Source organism: Pseudophryne corroboree, chromosome 3 (genome assembly GCF_028390025.1).
Source record: "Pseudophryne corroboree isolate aPseCor3 chromosome 3, aPseCor3.hap2, whole genome shotgun sequence".
Lineage (NCBI taxonomy): Eukaryota > Metazoa > Chordata > Amphibia > Anura > Myobatrachidae > Pseudophryne > Pseudophryne corroboree.
Window position 1 is genome coordinate 141,563,765 of NC_086446.1, and position 21,809 is coordinate 141,585,573.

General features: G+C 46.8%; 8 non-coding genes across 8 annotated transcripts; 3 read left to right on the forward strand and 5 right to left on the reverse strand.

The window, feature by feature from the left end:
* The first annotated feature begins 1 nt into the window (after window position 1).
* Window positions 2-164, forward strand: LOC134899581 (U1 spliceosomal RNA). The gene has a single exon (XR_010173235.1). It is a non-coding gene; the product is annotated as a U1 spliceosomal RNA (small nuclear RNA).
* Window positions 165-835: 671 nt separating this feature from the next.
* On the forward strand, window positions 836-999 carry LOC134898976 (U1 spliceosomal RNA). Its single transcript, XR_010172664.1, has one exon. It is a non-coding gene; the product is annotated as a U1 spliceosomal RNA (small nuclear RNA).
* A 152-nt stretch (window positions 1,000-1,151) lies between these two features.
* On the forward strand, window positions 1,152-1,314 carry LOC134899541 (U1 spliceosomal RNA). Its single transcript, XR_010173212.1, has one exon. It is a non-coding gene; the product is annotated as a U1 spliceosomal RNA (small nuclear RNA).
* A 357-nt stretch (window positions 1,315-1,671) lies between these two features.
* On the reverse strand, window positions 1,672-1,835 carry LOC134898977 (U1 spliceosomal RNA). Its single transcript, XR_010172665.1, has one exon. It is a non-coding gene; the product is annotated as a U1 spliceosomal RNA (small nuclear RNA).
* A 671-nt stretch (window positions 1,836-2,506) lies between these two features.
* Window positions 2,507-2,669, reverse strand: LOC134899601 (U1 spliceosomal RNA). Its single transcript, XR_010173254.1, has one exon. It is a non-coding gene; the product is annotated as a U1 spliceosomal RNA (small nuclear RNA).
* Window positions 2,670-2,821: 152 nt separating this feature from the next.
* On the reverse strand, window positions 2,822-2,985 carry LOC134898930 (U1 spliceosomal RNA). Its single transcript, XR_010172619.1, has one exon. It is a non-coding gene; the product is annotated as a U1 spliceosomal RNA (small nuclear RNA).
* Window positions 2,986-3,655: 670 nt separating this feature from the next.
* Window positions 3,656-3,817, reverse strand: LOC134899396 (U1 spliceosomal RNA). The gene has a single exon (XR_010173072.1). It is a non-coding gene; the product is annotated as a U1 spliceosomal RNA (small nuclear RNA).
* Window positions 3,818-3,969: 152 nt separating this feature from the next.
* On the reverse strand, window positions 3,970-4,133 carry LOC134899120 (U1 spliceosomal RNA). Its single transcript, XR_010172803.1, has one exon. It is a non-coding gene; the product is annotated as a U1 spliceosomal RNA (small nuclear RNA).
* Window positions 4,134-21,809: the final 17,676 nt, after the last annotated feature.

Here is a 21,809-nt window from a genome sequence, read left to right on the forward strand (position 1 = left end):
CCTACTTACCTGCCAGGTGAGATACTATGATCATGTAGGTGCTTCTCCCAGGGCAAGGCTCACCCATCGCACTCTGGGTGTGCTGCCCCTGTGATTTCCCAAAATGTGGGAAACTTGACTGCATAATTTGTGTTTCCCCTGGTCGGCTCTCGTATAATTCAGATGTCTTTGTCTCAGGTCTCTCTCCAGCCTAGTTTGCTGTCTGTTTCCACTTCTCTTTTCTTGAGCCGCTCCCTTCTATGCCCTTGCGCACTATCCTGACTTCTCCCGTCTGCTTACTTTGTGCCTTCCAACGCACAATGCGAACTACAGGTAGTGCTGCAGGGCCCACACCCTTTTACTTGCCTTACAGAGCAGCTCTGGAGCTGTTACAGTGCCCAGCTGCTGCAAGAAATCAGCTTGAATGCTTCAGGGGCTAGGGCATAGCCAACATGAGCCCCACACCGAAGGAGGGTGGAGGTGTTTAATGCGAACTAGGGGTCATCCAAGCGCCGCAAAAGGCCGCCATGCCCTGCACGCCCCTCTTCTCTATTCATATGCAGATGAGGGTTGAAGCCAACTTTGACCCACTGCTTGGATGACATCACCATATGCAAATCCATCTGCTGCAGGCCTTCCCCCAGGAATGCTTGCACTAGTTGTTGCATTTGGTTTGTTGTTTGGGGGTGCTTCAGTATTAGGCAGCCTTCTGCCCTCCCATGTTCATCTGAAAATATGTGTTCTCCTTGCAGTTGTTGTCCCCAGATGAGAGTTCCCTTGTGCTGCCTCAGTTGAATCTCCTTTACTTGACAGAGATGTGCCTGAGCAGCGGCCCTCCCCAGCTCTATCCCAAATTATACTTATTTTGCATAGGAGATACCATGGTCATGAAGATTGTTTTCCCAGGGTGAGGTTCATTCATTGCATTCTGGGTATGCTGACCCCTGTGATTTCCCCAAATGTGGGAAACTGGACTGCATTATTTGTGGTAGTGAGGGACTGTGTTTGTGCTTTCCTCTGGTCAGCTCTGGTAAAAGTCAGATTTCTTTGTCTCAGATCTTCCTCTAGCCTTGTTCTTCTTTCGAGAGTTCTCTTGTGCTGCCTCAGTTGGATCTCCTTCACTTGACAGGGGGGTGCCCGAGCAGCGACCCTCCCCAGCTCTAGCCCAACTCCTACTTACCTGCCAGGTGAGATACTATGATCATGAAGGTGCTTCTCCCAGGGCAAGGCTCACCCATTGCACTCTGGGTGTGCTACTCCTGCGGTTTCCCCAAATGTTGGACACTTGACTGCATAATTTGTGTTTCACCTGGTCGGCTCTCGTATAATTCAGATCTCTTTGTCTCAGGTCTCTCTCCAGCCTAATTTGCAGTCTGTTTCCACTTCTCTTTTCTTGAGTTGCTCCCTTCTATGCCCTTGCGCACTATCCTGACTTCTCCTGTCTGCTTACTTTGTGCCTTCCAACGCACAATGCAAACTACAGGTAGTGCTGCAGGGCCCACACCCTTTTACTTGCCTTACAGAGCAGCTTTGGAGCTGTTACAGTGCCCAGCTGCTGCAAGAAATCAGCTTGAATGCTTCAGGGGCTGGGGCATAGCCATCATGAGCCCCACACCGAGGGAGCAACTCGAAAGAAGAACAAGGCTAGAGGAAGATCTGAGACAAAGAAATCTGACTTTTACCAGAGCTGACCAGAGGAAAGCACAAACACAGTCCCTCACTACCACAAATAATGCAGTCCAGTTTCCCACATTTGGGGAAATCACAGGGGTCAGCATACCCAGAATGCAATGAATGAACCTCACCCTGGGAAAACAATCTTCATGACCATGGTATCTCCTATGCAAAATAAGTATGATTTGGGATAGAGCTGGGGAGGGCCGCTGCTCAGGCACATCTCTGTCAAGTAAAGGAAATTCAACTGAGGCAGCACAAGGGAACTCTCATCTGGGGACAACAACTGCAGGGAGAACACATATTTTCAGTTGAACATGGGAGGGCAGAAGGCTGCCTAATACTGAAGCACCCCCAAACAACAAACCAAATGCAACAACTAGTGCAAGCATTCCTGGGGGAAGGCCTGCAGCAGATGGATTTGCATATGGTGATGTCATCCAAGCAGTGGGTCAAAGTTGGCTTCAACCCTCATCTGCATATGAATAGAGAAGAGGGGCGTGCAGGGCATGGCGGCCTTTTGCGGCGCTTGGATGACCCCTAGTTCGCATTAAACACCTCCACCCTCCTTCGGTGTAGGGCTCATGTTGGCTATGCCCCAGCCCCTGAAGCATTCAAGCTGATTTCTTGCAGCAGCTGGGCACTGTAACAGCTCCAGAGCTGCTCTGTAAGGCAAGTAAAAGGGTGTGGGCCCTGCAGCACTACCTGTAGTTCGCATTGTGCGTTGGAAGGCACAAAGTAAGCAGACGGGAGAAGTCAGGATAGTGCGCAAGGGCATAGAAGGGAGCGGCTCAAGAAAAGAGAAGTGGAAACAGACAGCAAACTAGGCTGGAGAGAGACCTGAGACAAAGACATCTGAATTATACGAGAGCCGACCAGGGGAAACACAAATTATGCAGTCAAGTTTCCCACATTTGGAGAAATCACAGGGGCAGCACACCCAGAGTGCGATGGGTGAGCCTTGCCCTGGGAGAAGCACCTACATGATCATAGTATCTCACCTGGCAGGTAAGTAGGAGTTGGGCTAGAGCTGGGGAGGGTCGCTGCTCGGGCACCCCCCTGTCAAGTGAAGGAGATCCAACTGAGGCAGCACAAGGGAACTCTCGAAAGAAGAACAAGGCTAGAGGAAGATCTGAGACAAAGAAATCTGACTTTTACCAGAGCTGACCAGAGGAAAGCACAAACACAGTCCCCCACTACCACAAATAATGCAGTCAAGTTTCCCACATTTGGGGAAATCACAGGGGTCAGCATACCCAGAATGCAATGAATGAACCTCAACCTGGGAGAACAATCTTCATGACCATGGTATCTCCTATGCAAAATAAGTATGATTTGGGATAGAGCTGGGGAGGGCCGCTGCTCAGGCACATCTCTGTCAAGTAAAGGAGATTCAACTGAGGCAGCACAAGGGAACTCTCATCTGGGGACAACAACTGCAGGGAGAACACATATTTTCAGATGAACATGGGAGGGCAGAAGGCTGCCTAATACTGAAGCACCCCCAAACAACAAACCAAATGCAACAACTAGTGCAAGCATTCCTGGGGGAAGGCCTGCAGCAGATGGATTTGCATATGGTGATGTCATCCAAGCAGTGGGTCAAAGTTGGCTTCAACCCTCGTCTGCATATGAAAAGAAAAAAGGGATGTGCAGGGCATGGCGGCCTTTTGCGGCGCTTGGATGACCCCTAATTCACATTAAACACCTCCACCCTCCTTCGGTGTGGGGCTCATGTTGGCTATGCCCCAGCCCCTGAAGCATTCAAGCTGATTTCTTGCAGCAGCTGGGCACTGTAACAGCTCCAGAGCTGCTCTGTAAAGCATGTAAAAGGGTGTGGGCCCTGCAGCACTACCTGTAGTTTGCATTGACGTTGGAAGGCACAAAGTAAGCAGACAGGAGAGGTCATAATAGTGCGCAAGGGCATAGAAGGGAGCGGCTCAAGAAAAGAGAAGTGGAAACAGACAGCAAACTAGGCTGGAGAGAGACCTGAGACAAAGACATCTGAATTATACGAGAGCCGACCAGGGGAAACACAAATTATGCAGTCAAGTTTCCCACATTTGGGGAAATCGCAAGAGCAGCACACCCAGAGTGCAATGGGTGAGCCTTGCCCTGGGAGAACACCTTCATGATCATAGTATCTCACCTGGCAGGTAAGTAGGAGTTGGGCTAGAGCTGGGTAGGGTCGCTGCTCGGGCACTTCCCTGTCAAGTGAAGGAGATCCAACTGAGTCAGCACAAGGGAACTCTCGAAAGAAGAACAAGGCTAGAGGAAGATCTGAGACAAAGAAATCTGACTTTTACCAGAGCTGACCAGAGGAAAGCACAAACACAGTCCCCCACTACCACAAATAATGCAGTCAAGTTTCCCACATTTGGGGAAATCACAGGGGTCAGCATACCCAGAATGCAATGAATGAACCTCACCCTGGGATAACAGTCTTCATTACCATGATATCTCCTATGCAAAATAAGTATGATTTGGGATAGGGCTGGGGAGGGCCGCTGCTCAGGCACATCTCTGTCAAGTAAAGGAGATTCAACTGAGGCAGCACAAGGGAACTCTCATCTGGGGACAACAACTGCAGGGAGAACACATATTTTCAGATGAACATGGGAGGGCAGAAGGCTGCCTAATACTGAAGCACCCCCAAACAACAAACCAAATGCAACAACTAGTACAAGCATTCCTGGGGGAAGGTCTGCAGAAGATGTATTTGCATACAGTGATGTCATCCAAGCAGTGGGCCAAAGTTGGCTGGAACCCTCATCTGCATATGAAAAGAGAAAAGGGGTATGCAGGGAATGTATAACAAAGAATCTGTCTAGTTTTATCCACGTGTCGCGCAGTCTAAAACAAGGCTGCACAATAGCCCCCGCAACCAGGATAAGTGCCTCTCCAGAGCACCAGAAATGAATGAACAATAAACAAATTAGGCTGCGGGTACCAACAGGCACCTAGTAACAGTGCATAAATGAATGCATAAAGTGCTTGCATGCAATAAAAAAACAAAACATACAACCCTTAAGGTCACCGTGAAAGTCCAGGTTCTTACTCCTCACTCCTCCTCCTCTCAATGTAGTAGCATGTAAAACAGAGGGGAGAGGGGAACCACATGTGCAATAAAGTTTTTTAATGACACATATCGGGGAACATGGACATAACACAATAAACAGGTAGGGTAAAAATGTGCAGAATGATTCTCCAAAATGTGACAGCCACAAAGAGATATGCAGAGCAATTACCAGAGGGTTTGAGAACCCAAAAAAGTTCTCAAACAAGTTCTTTTAAATCCCAAAACCGCCCGGGCTGGAGCTGGAAAGTCCTCTGGTTCTTAGAAGTGCAGACCACCGTAAATGCCAGTCACAGATGGAATACGCCGACGCGTTTCAACTCCTATTCCTGGAGTCTTTTTCGAGGCTGAATACTCACTGCACCACACATCCAGATTTAAATAGCAAATCACAGCCAGATTCCAAATTGATTCCACCTGGCGTCATGTTCGGAAACCGCCGGGTTACCATAGCAACCTGAACTCCCACTCCGTCACTTCCGCCTCCGGAGTCCTAGATCTTTTTCTCGTAGTCGCTAGGTCTAGCGATACGTCACTTCCGGTTACGTCGTCTTGGAGTCCGTTGTCATGACAACTTGCCGCACAACGCTCATCTCTCTTCAGTATACTTCTATTCCAATGTCCGTAATCAGAGATAAGCTGGCGTAGACTTCTTTACAGTCAATTAAAAGTGTTTAATTAACATATAAAATCCACCTTATATCTACTGGTTCCAATATTAAATAACTGATCAGACAAATAGTGGTTCTAGAATAAAAAGATAAATATGGTAAAGCAAAAAAAAAAATATACTAAAATGCATATATAAAATCAGATTAAAATAGCACCTACATGAACCACTTCAATTCAAAATCATTAGGCAGCACAAGGGAACTCTCATCTGGGGACAACAACTGCAGGGAGAACACATATTTTCAGATGAACATGGGAGGGCAGAAGGCTGCCTAACACTGAAGCACCCCCAAACAACAAACCAAATGCAACAACTAGTGCAAGCATTCCTGCGGGAAGGCCTGCAGCAGATGGATTTGCATATGGTGATGTCATCCAAGCAGTGGGTCAAAGTTGGCTTCAACCCTCGTCTGCATATGAAAAGAGAAAAGGGGCGTGCAGGGCATGGCGGCCTTTTGCGGCGCTTGGATGACCTATAGTTTGCATTAAACACCTCCACCCTCCTTCGGTGTGGGGCTCATGTTGGCTATGCCCCAGCCCCTGAAGCATTCAAGCTGATTTCTTGCAGAAGCTGGGCACTGTAACAGCTCCAGAGCTGCTCTGTATGGCAAGTAAAAGGGTGTGGGCCCTGCAGCACTACCTGTAATTCGCATTGTGCGTTGGAAGGCACAAAGTAAGCAGATGGGAGAAGTCAGGATAGTGCGCAAGGGCATAGAAGGGAGCGGCTCAAGAAAAGAGAAGTGGAAACAGACAGCAAACTAGGCTGGAGAGCTCTTCTGTCTATATTTTGCAAACCTGCTCTTGTCCTCTCCAGCTGCTCCATGTAGATTTGACGTCTGGAAAGGTGCATAACCCACTGACAAGCAGGCACACTCCTGCATGAGTTTTCTCTCTCACTAGCTGGATGATACACAATCATTTGCATGTGCTCCACCTCCGACACACCACCCACCCAACCACCCAGTGACCAGAGCCACCCACAAGCCAACTGGCTCCGTGATTTAATTTGCACAGTGTAGTCATCCAGGCAGCATGTCCTTCTCAATGGAAGGATCTCTGGTTCCATGGAATCTTCCACATTGGAATGCTGCGGAATAAAAAGGATTTAAATATTCAGCTTGCTAGCATTCAATGTACCTGCGGCTTGGCTTTAGCACATGGGTCTTCATCCTGTGGCCCTCCAGCTGCTGTGAAACTACACATCCCAGCATGCCCTGCCACAGTTTTGCTATTAAGGTATGCTAAAACTGAGGCAGGGCATGCTGGGATGTGTAGTTCCACAGCAGCTGGAGGGTCGCAGGTTGAAGACCCATGTTCTAGCATGCCTGTTCTATGATGCATGTACCGTGATGTCACAATCAGCTTGGAATGGGGTGTCTAGCAGGCATTTGCTGACAGCCACTTGAGGGAGACACACATCAGGAGATGCAGCATATCGGAGGTCTTCGATGCCTTTTCTAGCAAATGCACACCACCTGCTGCTGGTCTGGAGACAAAACAATGCCCACAATCGAAGTCCCAAAATGCCCAACTACAGGATTCATGTAAGTAGTGAATTTAGGAATGAATTTAGAAGTAGGAAATTAAGTTAGTTCACAAGTACATTCAAATTCAGATCTAAAGTCTAGGTAGGCCTCACGTCCTGGCAGCCCCCAGCACTTAAAAATGCCTTGATTAGAGGTAGAGAATTCAATGTAGATAAAAAGTAGACACAAAATAAGACTCCACAGAGCAGTTATCAGGTGTCTTTATCAATTGTTGCATTTAAAAAATCAAGCAATTAGGGAACACAATGTTGCAACAATGTAACCCTATTTGCAAAATAGTACTGAATAAGTTTGTCGATGTAAGACATTTGCAAAGGCGCATCCAAAACACGCTGGAAAATGCAACTGAATCTGTTTTTGGAGGCTAGAATAGGAAATGTGCATCGGTCCTACAAGTACTGAAAGCTCTTCTACCATCTCCCTTTTCTGAAAAGCCATTTAATATATGGTTCCCAGATAGGGGACATATCAGATATTGCCTTTCAAAAGCAGCAAATATCATACCACTTCTATTGCCATCAAAGATAAACATTGATTGTTTTCAGATATTGTATTGAAAAAGCAGTCTTTATTGACATAAAGAAGCAAAAAAACATACATAAACATTACACACATAAGTACTGTGTTGCAGCACAGATAAAACACAATACAAATGCTGTCGGTATAGTACAGTTCAAGAACTACAGCACAGGCCAGCCTACACTATAAATCATGAACTGCACTATACATTTAAACTATACAATAATACAACAGTTAATAAGGCTATGTGTGTGGAGTGTAAGAGGGTGAGGGAATCACAAGACCGAAGCTTTATTGTAACACAGACACATATAAGGGGAGGGGCAATAAATAGAAAGGTATCCTTTACTATAGAATGTAGTCTAATCCGACCTCTGTGCTCTTCCACAACTGAAAAACGGATAGTGTTCCCAAGCCTTCCATCCTGGAATATCTTTGGTTTTTCGCCAATGAAGAAAACAATCCCTCCCTCCAGCAGACCCTTCAACCACGATACAAGATCACAGCCAAAAGGCCGAGAAGCAACTACACTTGAGCTTAACAAAAATGGCTAAAACTTAGTGGAGGAAAGTGCAGTGCACCAAAACATAAGCTGACACAATCATGGAGAATGTGCCAGCATATATGCTCTTCTATCTATATTTTGCAAACCTGCTCTTGTCCCCTCCAGCTGCTCTATGTAGATTTGACGTCTGGCAAGGTGCATAACCCACTGACAAGCAGGCACACTCCTGCATGAGTTTTCTCTCTCACTAGCTGGATGATACACAATCATTTGCATGTGCTCCACCTCCGACACACCACCCACCCAACCACCCAGTCACCAGAGCCACCCACAAACCAACTGGCTCCGTGATTTAATTTGCACAGTGTAGTCATCCAGGCAGCATGTCCTTCTCAATGGAAGGATCTCTGGTTCCATGGAATCTTCCACATTGGAATGCTGCGGAACAAAAAGGATTTAAATATTCAGCTTGCTAGCATTCAATGTACCTGCGGCTTGGCTCTAGCACATGGGTCTTCATCCTGTGGCCCTCCAGCTGCTGTGAAACTACACATCCCAGCATGCCCTGCCACAGTTTTGCTATTAAGGTATGCTAAAACTGAGGCAGGGCATGCTGGGATGTGTAGTTCCACAGCAGCTGGAGGGTCGCAGGTTGAAGACCCATGTTCTAGCATGCCTGTTCTATGATGCATGTACCGTGATGTCACAATCAGCTTGGAATGGGGTGTCTAGCAGGCATTTGCTGACAGACACTTGAGGGAGACACACATCAGGAGATGCAGCATATCGGAGGTCTTCGATGCCTTTCCAGCAAATGCACACCACCTGCTGCTGGTCTGGACACAAAACAATGCCCACAATCGAAGTCCCAAAATGCCCAACTACAGGATTCATGTAAGTAGTGAATTTAGGAATGAATTTAGAAGTAGGAAATTAAGTTAGTTCACAAGTACATTCAAATTCAGATCTAAAGTCTAGGTAGGCCTCACGTCCTGGCAGCCCCCAGCATTTAAAAATGCCTTGATTAGAGGTAGGGAATTAAATGTAGATTAGAAGTAGACACAAAATAAGACTCCACAGAGCAATTATCAGGTGTCTTTATCAATTGTTGCATTTAAAAAAATCAAGCAATTAGGGAACACAATGTTGCGACAATGTAACCCTATTTGCAAAATAGTACTGAATAAGTTTGTCGATGTAAGACATTTGCAAAGGCGCAAACAAAACACGCTGGAAAATGCAACTGAATCTGTTTTTGGAGGTTAGAATAGATGCAGGATCAAGTAGCTCAATGGGTAGGGTATTTGATTAGAATTCAACAGGTTATAGGTTTGAATCCTGGGTATGATAGTTTGAGGTGTTATTTAATAAAGTATGTTTATATATTAGTCACACATGGCTTACTTGTACAAATGGCATGTCACCAGTTAGTGCTGACTGCTGATATGCCATTTGCACAAACACGCCATGTGTGACTGTATATGCATTTAAGGAGGGCACCCCGGCAATACCACAAACCATTGAGTGTCAAGTATACTAGATATATCTTCATATCTCATGTGCTTTCTCTGAGACCAATCTTGTTATGCCCCTTCCCCACAAGGCATGCGCCTTTTGTCCATATTGCAAAAATGGGGAGGGGGGGGGGCATATAATTATCTGTCACAGGGCACCAAAAAGTCTAGTTATGGCTCTGGTATGCATTATGTAATCTGGCAGACCATATCTCCAACACTGGCTGGTTGGAATAGAAATCCGGTTATCTATGTGAGCAAATGACCATCAACGATTTACTCTCAAACACTAGAAAATGGACAAAAATGGTCCCCTAAACAAATTGGTTAAATTTTGGGTTTAACCAATTTGTGTAATGACCATTTTTGACCACTTTTCTAGTGTTTGGGAGCAAATGGTTAATTGACATTTGCTCCTATACATTACCAGATTTTCATTCCATCCATCCAGACTGGATAGATAGCCTGACAGATAATTGTGTAGTGTACGCCCAGGATAACTGTCAGTTGTGCTTTCTTTTATGACGGCACATAAATGGGTGGGCAGATCCAGAGCAAGCACTGCTCACTCATGCATAGTTGTCAACTGATGTGAAGTTCCAGGGGGCAATCTCAGTTATAAAGAAAAGTATCTGGAAATTGTCCCTGGTTTAAAAAATAAATAAAAAAAAATTGATCAACTCCATTTATTTAGTATGATATCCCAGGTGATAGGATGCCGGCAGTCAGAACAACATACTTTATTAAATAACACATCTCAAACTACCATACCCAGGATTCAAACCTATAACCTGTTGAATTCTAATCAAACACCCTACCTATTGAGCTATTTGATCCTGCATAAAAATTGTGAACATTATATGAAGCTATTGGTACTTTGAAAAAAAAAGTATCAGCATTACAACGCAGGAGATCCATGCAGTTTGCAGCCACACACTACATGTATCTGCTCAGCCACAATGCTGATTATTTCTTCACAAAGTACAAGGTGAGCTCCAAACAGAATTCTCTAGCTTAGAATTATGCCAAACCTAGAAGTCGGGCCCCCCACCCTGGGATCCCCCAGAGGGAGGCCTGCACCGTCATGCGGCAGGCTTGTCCGTTTTGGAAGCAGGCTGATGGGCAGCCCAGGCTTGCTTCAGTCTGGGCTTGGCAGGTCTGGAAGCATGAGCTTGCTTTGGGTATGCCTGACCTTGGGTACGCTTTACCTTGAGGATGAAAGGGCCAAGGGAAAGTACTTTTAGCCTTCTGCGTGGTAGGAGTCATACTAGGTAGGCAAGCTGTTTTAGCAGTAGCCAGATCAGCTACAATCTTATTGAGGTCTTCTCCAAAGAGAGTGTCTCCCTTGAAAGGAAGCACCTCCAGGGTTTTCTTGGAATCCATATCCACCGACCAGGATCTCAACCAGCTGTATAAAGTATTACCTTGGAACTGGCTCTCCACTCCCCATTATCTGGTTATCATGGCTTCCTCCGCCAGTGTCCAGACTCGCTTGCTGAAGCTCGGCCACTTCTTCCTAGCAGCAGGCTCCTGGATCACTGGGCAGCAGAGGTGCTTGGGAGCCGGAAGGGGGCGGAGCAATCAGGCAGGCAGTTGCAGTGCTGCCCAGCTATCTGTGGTGTGAGAAGAAGCAGGGGCACCCCACCGCTGGCAGTGCTGCAGCTAGCGGTGGTGGCAGCGGCGAGGCTGCTGGGCTGGGTCTTGAAAAAGGTGGAAAGAAGGGTGTTACGGCATGGAATGTACAAACTGCGAGACCCTGCTGGTAGCGCCTTTGTCTATTTAGTAGGAAGGGCACGTAACAGCCGGAGGGCAATGGAGGAAGCCCCTTTAGGGCTGGAGCCCGGCGGCAACTGACTCCGTTGTCTCTGGCAGTTCCGCCCCTGGACTAGAGGAATGGTCAAGAACATGGCAACATTTAATGCCAAAAAATGCAAAATCATACACGTCTCAAAAATACAAAGGCTAACTATAATATTAAGGGCATTATAATGGCAAGAGGAAAGCTATCTAAGTATTACTATTTCAGGTGAGCAATGTAACAAAGCAATAGGAAAGGCAAGTCAGATGCTTGTTTGCATAGGTAAAGAACCAGTAGCAGAAAAAAGTAATACAGGTTGAGTATCCCATATCCAAATATTCCGAAATACGGAATATTCCGAAATACGGACTTTTTTGAGTGAGACTGAGATAGTGAAACCTTTGTTTTTTGATGGCTCAGTGTACACAAACTTTGTTTAATACTCAAAGTTATTAAAAATATTGTATTAAATGAACTTCAGACTGTGTGTATAAGGTGTATATGACACATAAATGAATTCTGTGAATGTACACACACTTTGTTTAATGCACAAAGTTATAAAAAATATTGGCTAAAATGACCTTCAGGCTGTGTGTATATGGTATATATGAAACATAAATGCATTCTGTGCTTAGATTTAGGTCCCATCACCATAATATCTCGTTATGGTATGCAATTATTCCAAAATACAGAAAAATCCGATATCCAAAATTCCTCTGGTCCCAAGCATTTTGGATAAGGGATACTCAACCTGTAATGCCACTGTATAGGTCCTTGGTACAGCCACATTTAGAATCCTGTGTTCAGTTCCAGAAGCCATATCTCAAGTCCTGTTGGAGAAAGAGCACTATATAAATAAATAGTATCAAAATTTGTTTCACGGCACCCCTAGGCCAAAGTTTTTTTTATTGAGAAATTCAGAAAAAAATATAAAATCAAGTAAATTGTGTTTATAGCATGTCATCCTCAGGTTCAGTTATGTTGTGAGGGAATGGTTTTGCCAATTTAATAAAGTATAAATAATTTTAATTGGTCCTGGACCACCAAACTATGCTACCAGTGCAAGAACCCCAGTTTGGAAACTACTGCCATAAAATAAACCTTTTTTGTTTTTTTTAAACTACATGTAATACACCTTAGATCTCAGTTCCTAAAAGGTTTTAAACCCTTGCATACAGTAAACTACACATATTTAAAAATCCTACACCGGGCACAAGTGCTCACGGGCCAATTTCATGGCAGTCTCGGATAGGAGGGCATTGTGGATTCACCAAGGGAATGCTGATGCTGACTCCAAGAAGCCTCTTCAAGATCGCAGGAGCAGAGTCCTCTGCTTCTGCCAAATCCACTGCATGACGCTGGGGCTCTCTTGCAGGAGCCCACACCAGTGGGGGGCACCAGGGGCGAAACTACTGGCAGGGCAGGCAGTGCATTGCACTGGGGCCCCGCCGCACTCAAGGGCCCACAGCCGCCGGCATTACAATGAGTCACAATGACTCATTGTATCATGCCGCAGCCGCACACCAGCGCTCCCGTCAGGTATGCGTCCTGCGACTCCCGCCGCCCGCCCGTCGTAACGAACAGATCAGGCCAGGGCACTACGGGCAGCAGCCGCAGCACCAGACACGCTGCCGCCTCTGTAACACACGAAGAGGGAGGAGGGTCGCTTGGAGATGAGAGGAGCAGCGGCACGGGGGGGAGGAGGAGGAGGAGGGAGGTGAAGGAAGGAGCCGCAGCAGCGCTTTGTTACTGGTGGAGGCGCTGCTGCTGCTGCCCCTCTGCTTCACTATAGGCTGTCTTCCGAGAACAGCCTATAGTGAAGCAGAGGGGCAGCAGCAGCAGCGCCTCCACCAATAAGACAGCGCTGCTGCGGCTCCCTCCTCCACCTCCCTCCTCCTCCTTCTCTACTGCCCGGGAATCGTCAAGCTGCACGAGAAGCCTGAGCCAGCGGAGAGGGTAAGTATAATTCTTCTTTCTTTCTTTCTTTCTTTCTTTCTTTCGACTCTTTCTTTCTTTGTTGGGACTGCCTGCCGCTATGTGTAAAAAGGGGGAATCTGCCTGCCGCTATGTGTAAAAAGGGGGAATCTGCCTGCCGCTATGTGTAAAAAGGGGGAATCTGCCTGCCGCTATGTGTAAAAAGGGGGAATCTGCCTGCAGCTATGTGTAAAAGGGGGGAATCTGCCTGCAGCTATGTGTTAAAAGGGGGAATCTGCCTGCAGCTATGTGTAAAAAGGGGGACTGCCTGCCGCAATGTGTAAAAAGGGGGAATCTGCCTGCCGCTATGTGTAAAAAGGGGGAATCTGCCTGCAGCTATGTGTAAAAAGGGGGACTGCCTGCCGCAATGTGTAAAAAGGGGGAATCTGCCTGCCGCAATGTGTAAAAAGGGGGAAGCTGCTTGCCGCAATGTGTAAAAAGGGGGAATCTGCTTGCCGCAATGTGTAACAAGGGGGAATCTGCCTGCCGTAATGTGTAACAAGGGGGATGCTGTCTGCCGTAATGTGTAACAAGGGCACGCTGTCTGCCATAATGTGTAACAAGGGCAAGCTGTCTGCTGTAATGTGTAACAAGGGCAAGCTGTCTGCTGTAATGTGTAAAAAGTGTACGATGTCTGCCATTATGTGTAACAAGGGCAGGCTGACTGCTGTTATGTGAAAAAAGTGTACGCTGTCTGCCGCTATGTTTAACAAGGGCAGGCTGTCTGCCGTTATGTGTAAAAAGTGTACGCTGTCTGCCGCTATGTTTAACAAGGGCAGGCTGTCTGCCGTTATGTGAAAAAAATGTACGCTGTCTGCCGCTATGTGTAACAAGGGCACGCTGTCTGCCGTTGTGTAAAAAAGGGGGATGCTGTCTGCCGTAATGTGTAAAAAGGGGACGCTGTCTGCTGTAATGTGTAAAAAGAGGACGCTGTCTGCTGTAATGTGTAAAAAGAGGAATCTGTCCGCCGTGAGGTGTAAAAGGGTCTCTACCTGGTGTAGTGGTGCTACTGTGCGGCGTAATTTGAATAATGGAGACTACTGTGCACCGTTTTATGAATTGGTATTATTTTGTGGCCACACCCCTTAACCACGAAGCCACGCCACTATGTTTTTTTGCGCGCGCCTACAGCGCGCACTGCCCCTGTTTTGCATGCAGGGGTGGGGCTCCAATGCAGTTTCTTGCACACACTGCTAAAATGTCTAGTTACGGCACTGTTGCTAGGTATCCACTTCCCTGAGCAGGCCCCCCTCACCAGATCCTCTCCAGGGGTGAGGGGGTGGACTTGGATGGGAAGGGATGGGGGGGGGGGGGGGCCCAAGCCATTTTGTCGCACATGGGCCCACTGCTCGCTAGTTCCACCACTGGGGGGCACGTCTAAAACTCTTCAGTCAGTTCTGGATTCATTCGGACCTGGACTCGTGGGTTTTACAAATAGTGTCCCAAGGGTACAAACTGGGGTTTCAAGAAGTTCCCCCTCACCGATTGTTCAAATCAGCCTTAGTCAGCAGGGAGAAGGTTTTTATTCAAGCCTCTTCGTGGTCCCGAAGCCGGACGGCTCAGTCAGACCAATCTTAAATCTGAAATCCCTTAATTTCTACCTAAAGAAATTAAATTTCAAGATGGAATCTCTCAGGGTAGTGATCTCCAGTCCGGGGGATAAAGGAGATTTCCTGGTTTTGGTAGACATAAAGGATGCCTACTTACATGTTCCCATTTAGCCACTGCATCAAGCTACCTGAGGTTTGCAATTCAGGATTGTCATTACCAATTTCAGACGTTGCCGTTTGGTCTGTCCACGGCTCCGAGGATTTTCACCAGGGTGATGGCGGAAATGATGGTTCTCCTTCGCAAGCAAGGAGTCACAATTATCCCGTACTTGGATGATCTCCTGATAAAGGCGAGATCCAGGTACCAGTTGGTGCAAAACATCTACTCTCCCTGACAGTTCTTTAACAACATGGTTGGCTCCTAAACTTGCCAAAATCGCAGTTGGTCCTAATGACGCGGTTGTTGTTTTTGGGAGTGATACTGGACACAGAAGAGGTTTTCTTCTAGTGGAATGGCTCTGGAGATCCAGAGTCTGGTCAAACAAATTCTGAAACCAGCAAGAGTGTTAATCCATCAATGCATTCGGTTGCTGGGGAAGATGGTTGCGGCCTACGAGGCCATTCAGTTTGGCAGGCTCCATGCCAGAGTGTTCCAGTGGGACCTGTTGGACAAGTGGTCCGGATCCCACCTACACATGCACCGGAGGATAATCCTGTCTTCCAAGACCAGAATCTCACTCCATTGGTGGCTGCACAGTTCTCACCACCTAGAGGGGCGATGGTTTGGGATCCAGGACGGGATCCTAGGGACCACGGATGCAACCCTCCGAGGCTGGGGAGCGGTCACACAGGGGGAAAACATCCAAGGAAGATGGTCAAGTCAGGAAAGTTGTCTCCACATAAATGTTCTGGAGTTAAGGGCCATTTAATAACTGCAGACACAGTACGCACTGGGACGGGTGCCCAGCATCCTCTACGGACTAAGAGAAAAGGATTTACCAGTAGGTATTAAAATCCTATTTTCTCTAAAGTCCTAGAGGATGCTGGGGACTCCGTAAGGACCATGGGGATAGACGGGCTCCGCAGGAGACATGGGCACTTTAAGAAAGACTTTAGTTCTGGGTGTGCACTGGCTCCTCCCTCTATGCCCCTCCTCCAGACCTCAGTTTGATACTGTGCCCAGTGGAGACTGGGTGCTTTTCATGAGCTCTCCTGAGCTTTCTGACAGAAAGTATTTTGTTAGGTTTTTAATTTTCAGGGAGCACTGCTGGCAACAGACTCAAGTTGCAAGGTCCTGCTTCTTAGGCTACTGGACACCATTAGCTCCAGAGGGATTGGTACGCAGGATCTCACCCTCGCCGTCCGTCCCAGAGCCGCGCCTCCGTCCCCCTCGCAGAGCCGGAAGATAGAAGCCGGGTGAGTATGAGAAGAAAAGAAGACTTCAGAGGCGGCAGAAGACTTCATGATCTTCACTGAGGTAACGCACAGCACTGCAGCTGTGTGCCTTTGCTCCCATACACCTCACATACTCCGGTCACTGTAAGGGTGCAGGGCGCAGGGGGGGCGCCCTGGGCAGCAATATAAACCAATTTCGCAAAAATATAACATATATACAGCTGGGCACTGTATATATGTATGAGCCCCCACCAATTTTACAGTTTTACAGTTTAAGCGGGACAGAAGCCCGCCTCTGAGGGGGCGGGGCTTCTCCCTCAGCACTCACCAGCGCCATTTTTTCTCCACAGCACCGCTGAGAGGAAGCTCCCCGGACTCTACCCTGCTTATACCACGTTAGACAAGAGGGTTGAAAAGAGGGGGGGGGGGGGCACATAATTCGCAAATTACATACAGCAGCACTACTGGGCAAACATTAAGTTACTGTTTTATTCCTGGGTTATATAGCGCTGGGGTGTGTGCTGGCATACTCCCTCTCTGTCTCTCCAAAGGGCCTTGTGGGGAAACTGTCTTCAGAAAAAGCATTCCCTGTGTGTGTGGTGTGTCGGTACACGTGTGTCGACATGTCTGAGGAAGAAGGCTATATTAGAGAGGAGCGGGAGCAAATGAATGTGGTGTCTCCGCCGACAGCTGATTGGATGGATATGTGGAATGTTTTAAATGCTAGTGTAAACTCATTGCACAAAAGATTAGACAAGGCAGAAGCTTTGGGACAGTCAGGGTCTCAACCCATGCCTGATCCTATGTTGCAGGGACTGTCAGGGTCTCATAAGCGCCCACTATCCCAGTTTGTGACACAGATACCGACACGGATTCTGACTCCAGTGTCGATTACGATGATGCAAAGTTACAGCCAAAATTGGCAAAATCCATTCGATTTATGATTATGGCAATAAAAAAGGTTTTGCACATCACAGAGTAACCCCCTGTCGCTGACAAGAGGGTACATATGTACAAGGGAAAGAAGCCTGAGGTAACCTTTCCCCCCTCACACGAGCTGAACGAGTTATGTGAAAAAGCTTGGAAATCTCCAGATAAAAGACTGCAGATTTCCAAAAGGATTCTTATGGCGTATCCTTTCCCATCAACGGATAGGTTACGATGGGAATCCTCCCCTAGGGTGGACAAAGCATTAACACGCTTATCCAAGAAGGTAGCCCTCCCGTCCCAGGATACGGCTACCCTCAAAGAGTGTGCTGACCGCAAACAGGAGATTACCCTGAAGTCCATTTATACACATTCAGGTACCTTACTCAGACCGGCAATTGCGTCGACCAGGGTGTGTAGTGCTGTAGCGGCATGGACAAATGCCTTATCTGAGGGGATGGATAGCCTAGACAAGGATACTATTTTATTGACCCTGAGGCATATAAGAGATGCTGTCCTATATATGTGTGTATGCAAACTACCGGTGGTGCTGCAGGGCCCACACCCTTTTACTTGTCTTGTAGAGCAGCTCTGAAGCTGTTACAGTGCCCAGCTGCTGCAAGAAATCAGCTTGAATGCTTCAGGGGCTTGGGCATGGCCAACATGAGCCCCACACCGAAGGAGGGTGGGGGTGTTTAATGCAAACTTGGGGTTATCCAAGCGCCGCAAAGACCGCCATGCCCCGCATGCCCCTTTTCTCTTTTCATATACAGATGAGGGTTCCAGCCAACTTTGGCCCACTGCTTGGATGACATCACCGAATGCAAATCCGTCTGCTGCAGACCTTCCCCCAGGAATGCTTGCAATAGTTGTTGCATATGGTTTAATGTCTGAGGGTGCTTCAGTATTAGGCAGCCTTCCGCCCTCCCATGTTCATCTGAAAAGATGTGGTCTCCCTGCAGTTGTTGTCCCCAGACGAGTTAAATCTCCTTAACTTGACGAGGGTGTGCCCGAGCAGCCGCCCTCCCCAGCCCTTTCCCAACATATACTTATCTTGCATATGAGATCTCTTGATCATGAAGATAGTTCTCACAGGTTGAGGTTCATCCTGGCCCCGCTCCCCGCTGGAGAGCGCTGATGGGGACAGCAGCGGGGCTTCAGCAGCAGGGTGAGTATGTGTGGCCAGAGACCTCCCTTCCCATGTGCAGGCCTGCAGAGTGTGCCGCGCAGGATGGGGCATGTGACACTCTCCCTCCCTGGGGCTCTTCCAGATGTAGCTCCTCAGCAGTATTTTTCCCGGGCTGCGCGGCGCTCTCCCCGACTGGCATCCGCCCTGGAACACTGCCTTCCTCAACGCAACATCAGCAGGGGGCCCGGGCCTCATCACCATCCCAGGTCTTTCTCATGTATGTATCATGTATGTGTGTGTGATATATGTATGAATCATATATGTTTGTGATAGATACATATATATATATATATATATATATATATATCCAATGTATGATTGCACTCACATCTTCCAATTATGCATACGCTGGGGTGTCAACCCGGATACCGAGGCATCCAAATATAGAGAAAGCAATTCAGAGGGGGCACTCACCAGACTTCTTTATATTTTACCAAATGTTCATTTATTGAAGATAATACTTTACATGATCAGCAATTCCTCAAGCGCTTTCGGCCCAAAACAAGGGCCTTCCTCAGGAGGTACTGTATAAAGATCACCAATTCCACCAACCGTGAACAATGAATCCAGACATCCAGCAGCAACACTGGTTCTGCCTGACTGGCCCTAAATACCCCAATCACTTGAAAATAGCGCCAAAACCGAATATGATGTCATCAGAGAGCGACACAAGGTTTCTCCACTGTGTAATTACCCAACCCTATGAGGGAAAAAGATGCAACAAACTAAACTCACCCCCAACACAAGACACAGGTGAATAGGCTCATGTCCGCTTGGTCTGGAGCATCAAAGGATGCCACCATAGCACATCGTGCACCGCCGGGACTCTGGAGCGGCCACTTCCGGTCTGTGAAACGCACATGTCGCACGGCCGGAAGTGTGCCTATGGAACGCAAACAGGAAGTAAAGTTCCGTTTTATCGGACACCACTGAGCCACATCAGAATTTGATTCCAAATCAATCCACTGGGTATAATTAAAGTTATAGCGTCTATAAGTGATACAGTGCATATGACATGCACCCGTAGGGTACTAGAGCCAGGCAGTGCAGAATAGAGGATTCCTATTATAAAATCACATAACACATCAACAACAGACAGACAACATGCATATTTGTCCAGATCCTCAAGGTACAGTAAAAACACGGACACCGCTATTATTAATTAATTTATACACCCGTTCCTGGGCTACTAATCCGTAATATAATGCACCCTTCTAGATTTCAAACTGTACCAAGGGGATCAAATCAAACATGCATGATTAAAACCAAACAGATTTTTTAGTGTTTTTTATATATCTATATAAGCACAATACAGTGTCCCTGTTGTGGGAATATTCATTATAATACTGACACTGTGTATAATAACACCAAAAAATATATATAAAAAATTTTTTTACAAAAGAAAAAGCAATAAAAAAGCATGCATCGGGCAAAAAAGGCCTAAGAATAGAATCTAACGTAAAAATATATTAAGCGGGTTGGACTCATTCAGACCATTCGGTGTTACGGAACCAAGTCTGTGTATCCATCTTGCTTCAAGTTTTCTAAGGAGGAGTGAGCGATCTCCCCCTCTAGTGGGGATGGGGACCCAATCTATGATTCTGCACTTTAAAGATGCCACTTGGTGTCCTTCCTTCAGGAAGTGTAAGGCCACCGGTTTGTCGGTACTGCCTGTTTGTAGCGCTTGATGAATTGAGCTGCGGTGGTTAGCCATTCGCTCCCTGAATGAACAGGTGGTCATTCCCACATATGGCAGTCCACATGGGCATAGTAACATATAGACAACATGGTCCATCCGACAGTGTAACCGGTAACGGATGGTAATTGGTTTTCCACTCAACGGATGTGGGAACTTATCTCCGACCAGCATTGAGCGACATGTCACACAACCCAAACATTTGACGCAGCCTTTTCTTGTTTTGTGTAACCAATTCTTTGCCGAGTCACCAGTCTGTCTTGTAGGGTGCATCAACAGCTGTTTCAGGTTTCGGCCACGTCTAAATGCTAGCATAGGTGGATGTTCCAAAACTTTCTTAAATTTCGGATCTGAATTTAAGATAGGCCAGTGCTTCCTTAGTGATGATCTAATGGCTGGCGACTTAGCGTCAAATTGTGTGACATATATCATCCGCTGTTCTTTGGTCGGTTTAGCTTCACCAACGCGTGATCGTGCTCTTTCCAAACATTTGCTGATGGTGTCATTGCTGTACCCCCTCTGAATAAAACGAGCCTTCATCTCTTCAATCTGCTCTTCAGCAGTCATTGGATTCGTATTGTTTCTCAAGACTCGCATAAATTGTGAGATTGGAAGGCTTGATCTTAAAGCTGGCGGATGGTTACTTGTGGCGTGCAGAATCGTGTTACGGTCCGTCTCTTTTCTGAATAGTGTAGTCCCCAATTTAGTTCCGGCCCGAAAAATAGTCAAGTCCAAAAAATTGACAGACTTCATGTCTGAATGTCCCGTAAGACGCACGGTGGAATCCAGGTTATTCAGATATTCTAACATCTCATTAAACTCAAGTTCAGTACCGTCCCATAGCAAAAACACATCATCTATGAAACGCTTATAATACACAATCTTAGTGCTATATTTCGGCATGATGTTTACCGTTTCATACTCATGCATAAATATACCTGCATAAACAGGCGCCACGTTTGAACCCATGGCGGTCCCTGAGCATTGCATATAGTACTCTCCTTGATACATAAAATGATTGTTAGTTAATATCATCTCTAAGAATGCCAGAATACAATCAATAGGAATGGTACCAAAGTCAGTAGATACAAGTAAATTCCTTACTGCCTCTAGGCCTAGCCTATGGGGAATGATCGTATACAGTGACGATACGTCTAGTGTTGCAAGTAACACATTCTCTTTAATGTCCCCAAGGTCCACAATTCTGTCCAGAAAGTCACCAGTATCTTTAAGATAGCTTGGTATAAATGGTATTAATTCTTGAAGGAAACCATCCAAGAATATGGCTAAAGGTTGTAGAAGCGACCCCCTAGCAGAGATGATAGGTCTGCCAGGGGGGTTGACCAAAGACTTATGGACCTTGGGAAGCGTGTAAAGCATCGGGCAGATAGGAAAATCTACCTTTAAGTAGGTCGCCATCTGTTCCGTCAGCCAACCCATGCTGACCGATCTGTCAATTAATGTATCAACCTTTCTTTTCACCAGAGGCATGGGATTATGCGTACATTTAGAATAAACTTCAGGATTCGCGAGTTGCCGCCTGACCTCAGCATCATAGCTATCAAGATTCTGAATCACCACGGCACCGCCTTTGTCAGCGGGCCGAATAATAATCTTATCATTATTTCTCAGAGATCTTAAAGCTGTACGTTGGTCAGGTGTCAAATTTGGGAATCCCCTAGAGGTATCATTTCTAAAGTCATTTTCGGTCATCCTTAAAAAGGTCCGTATACTTGGGCTGGATGAGGGGGGATCAAACAGACTGGGTTTTTTAAGTATTTTGGGGTCAGTTAA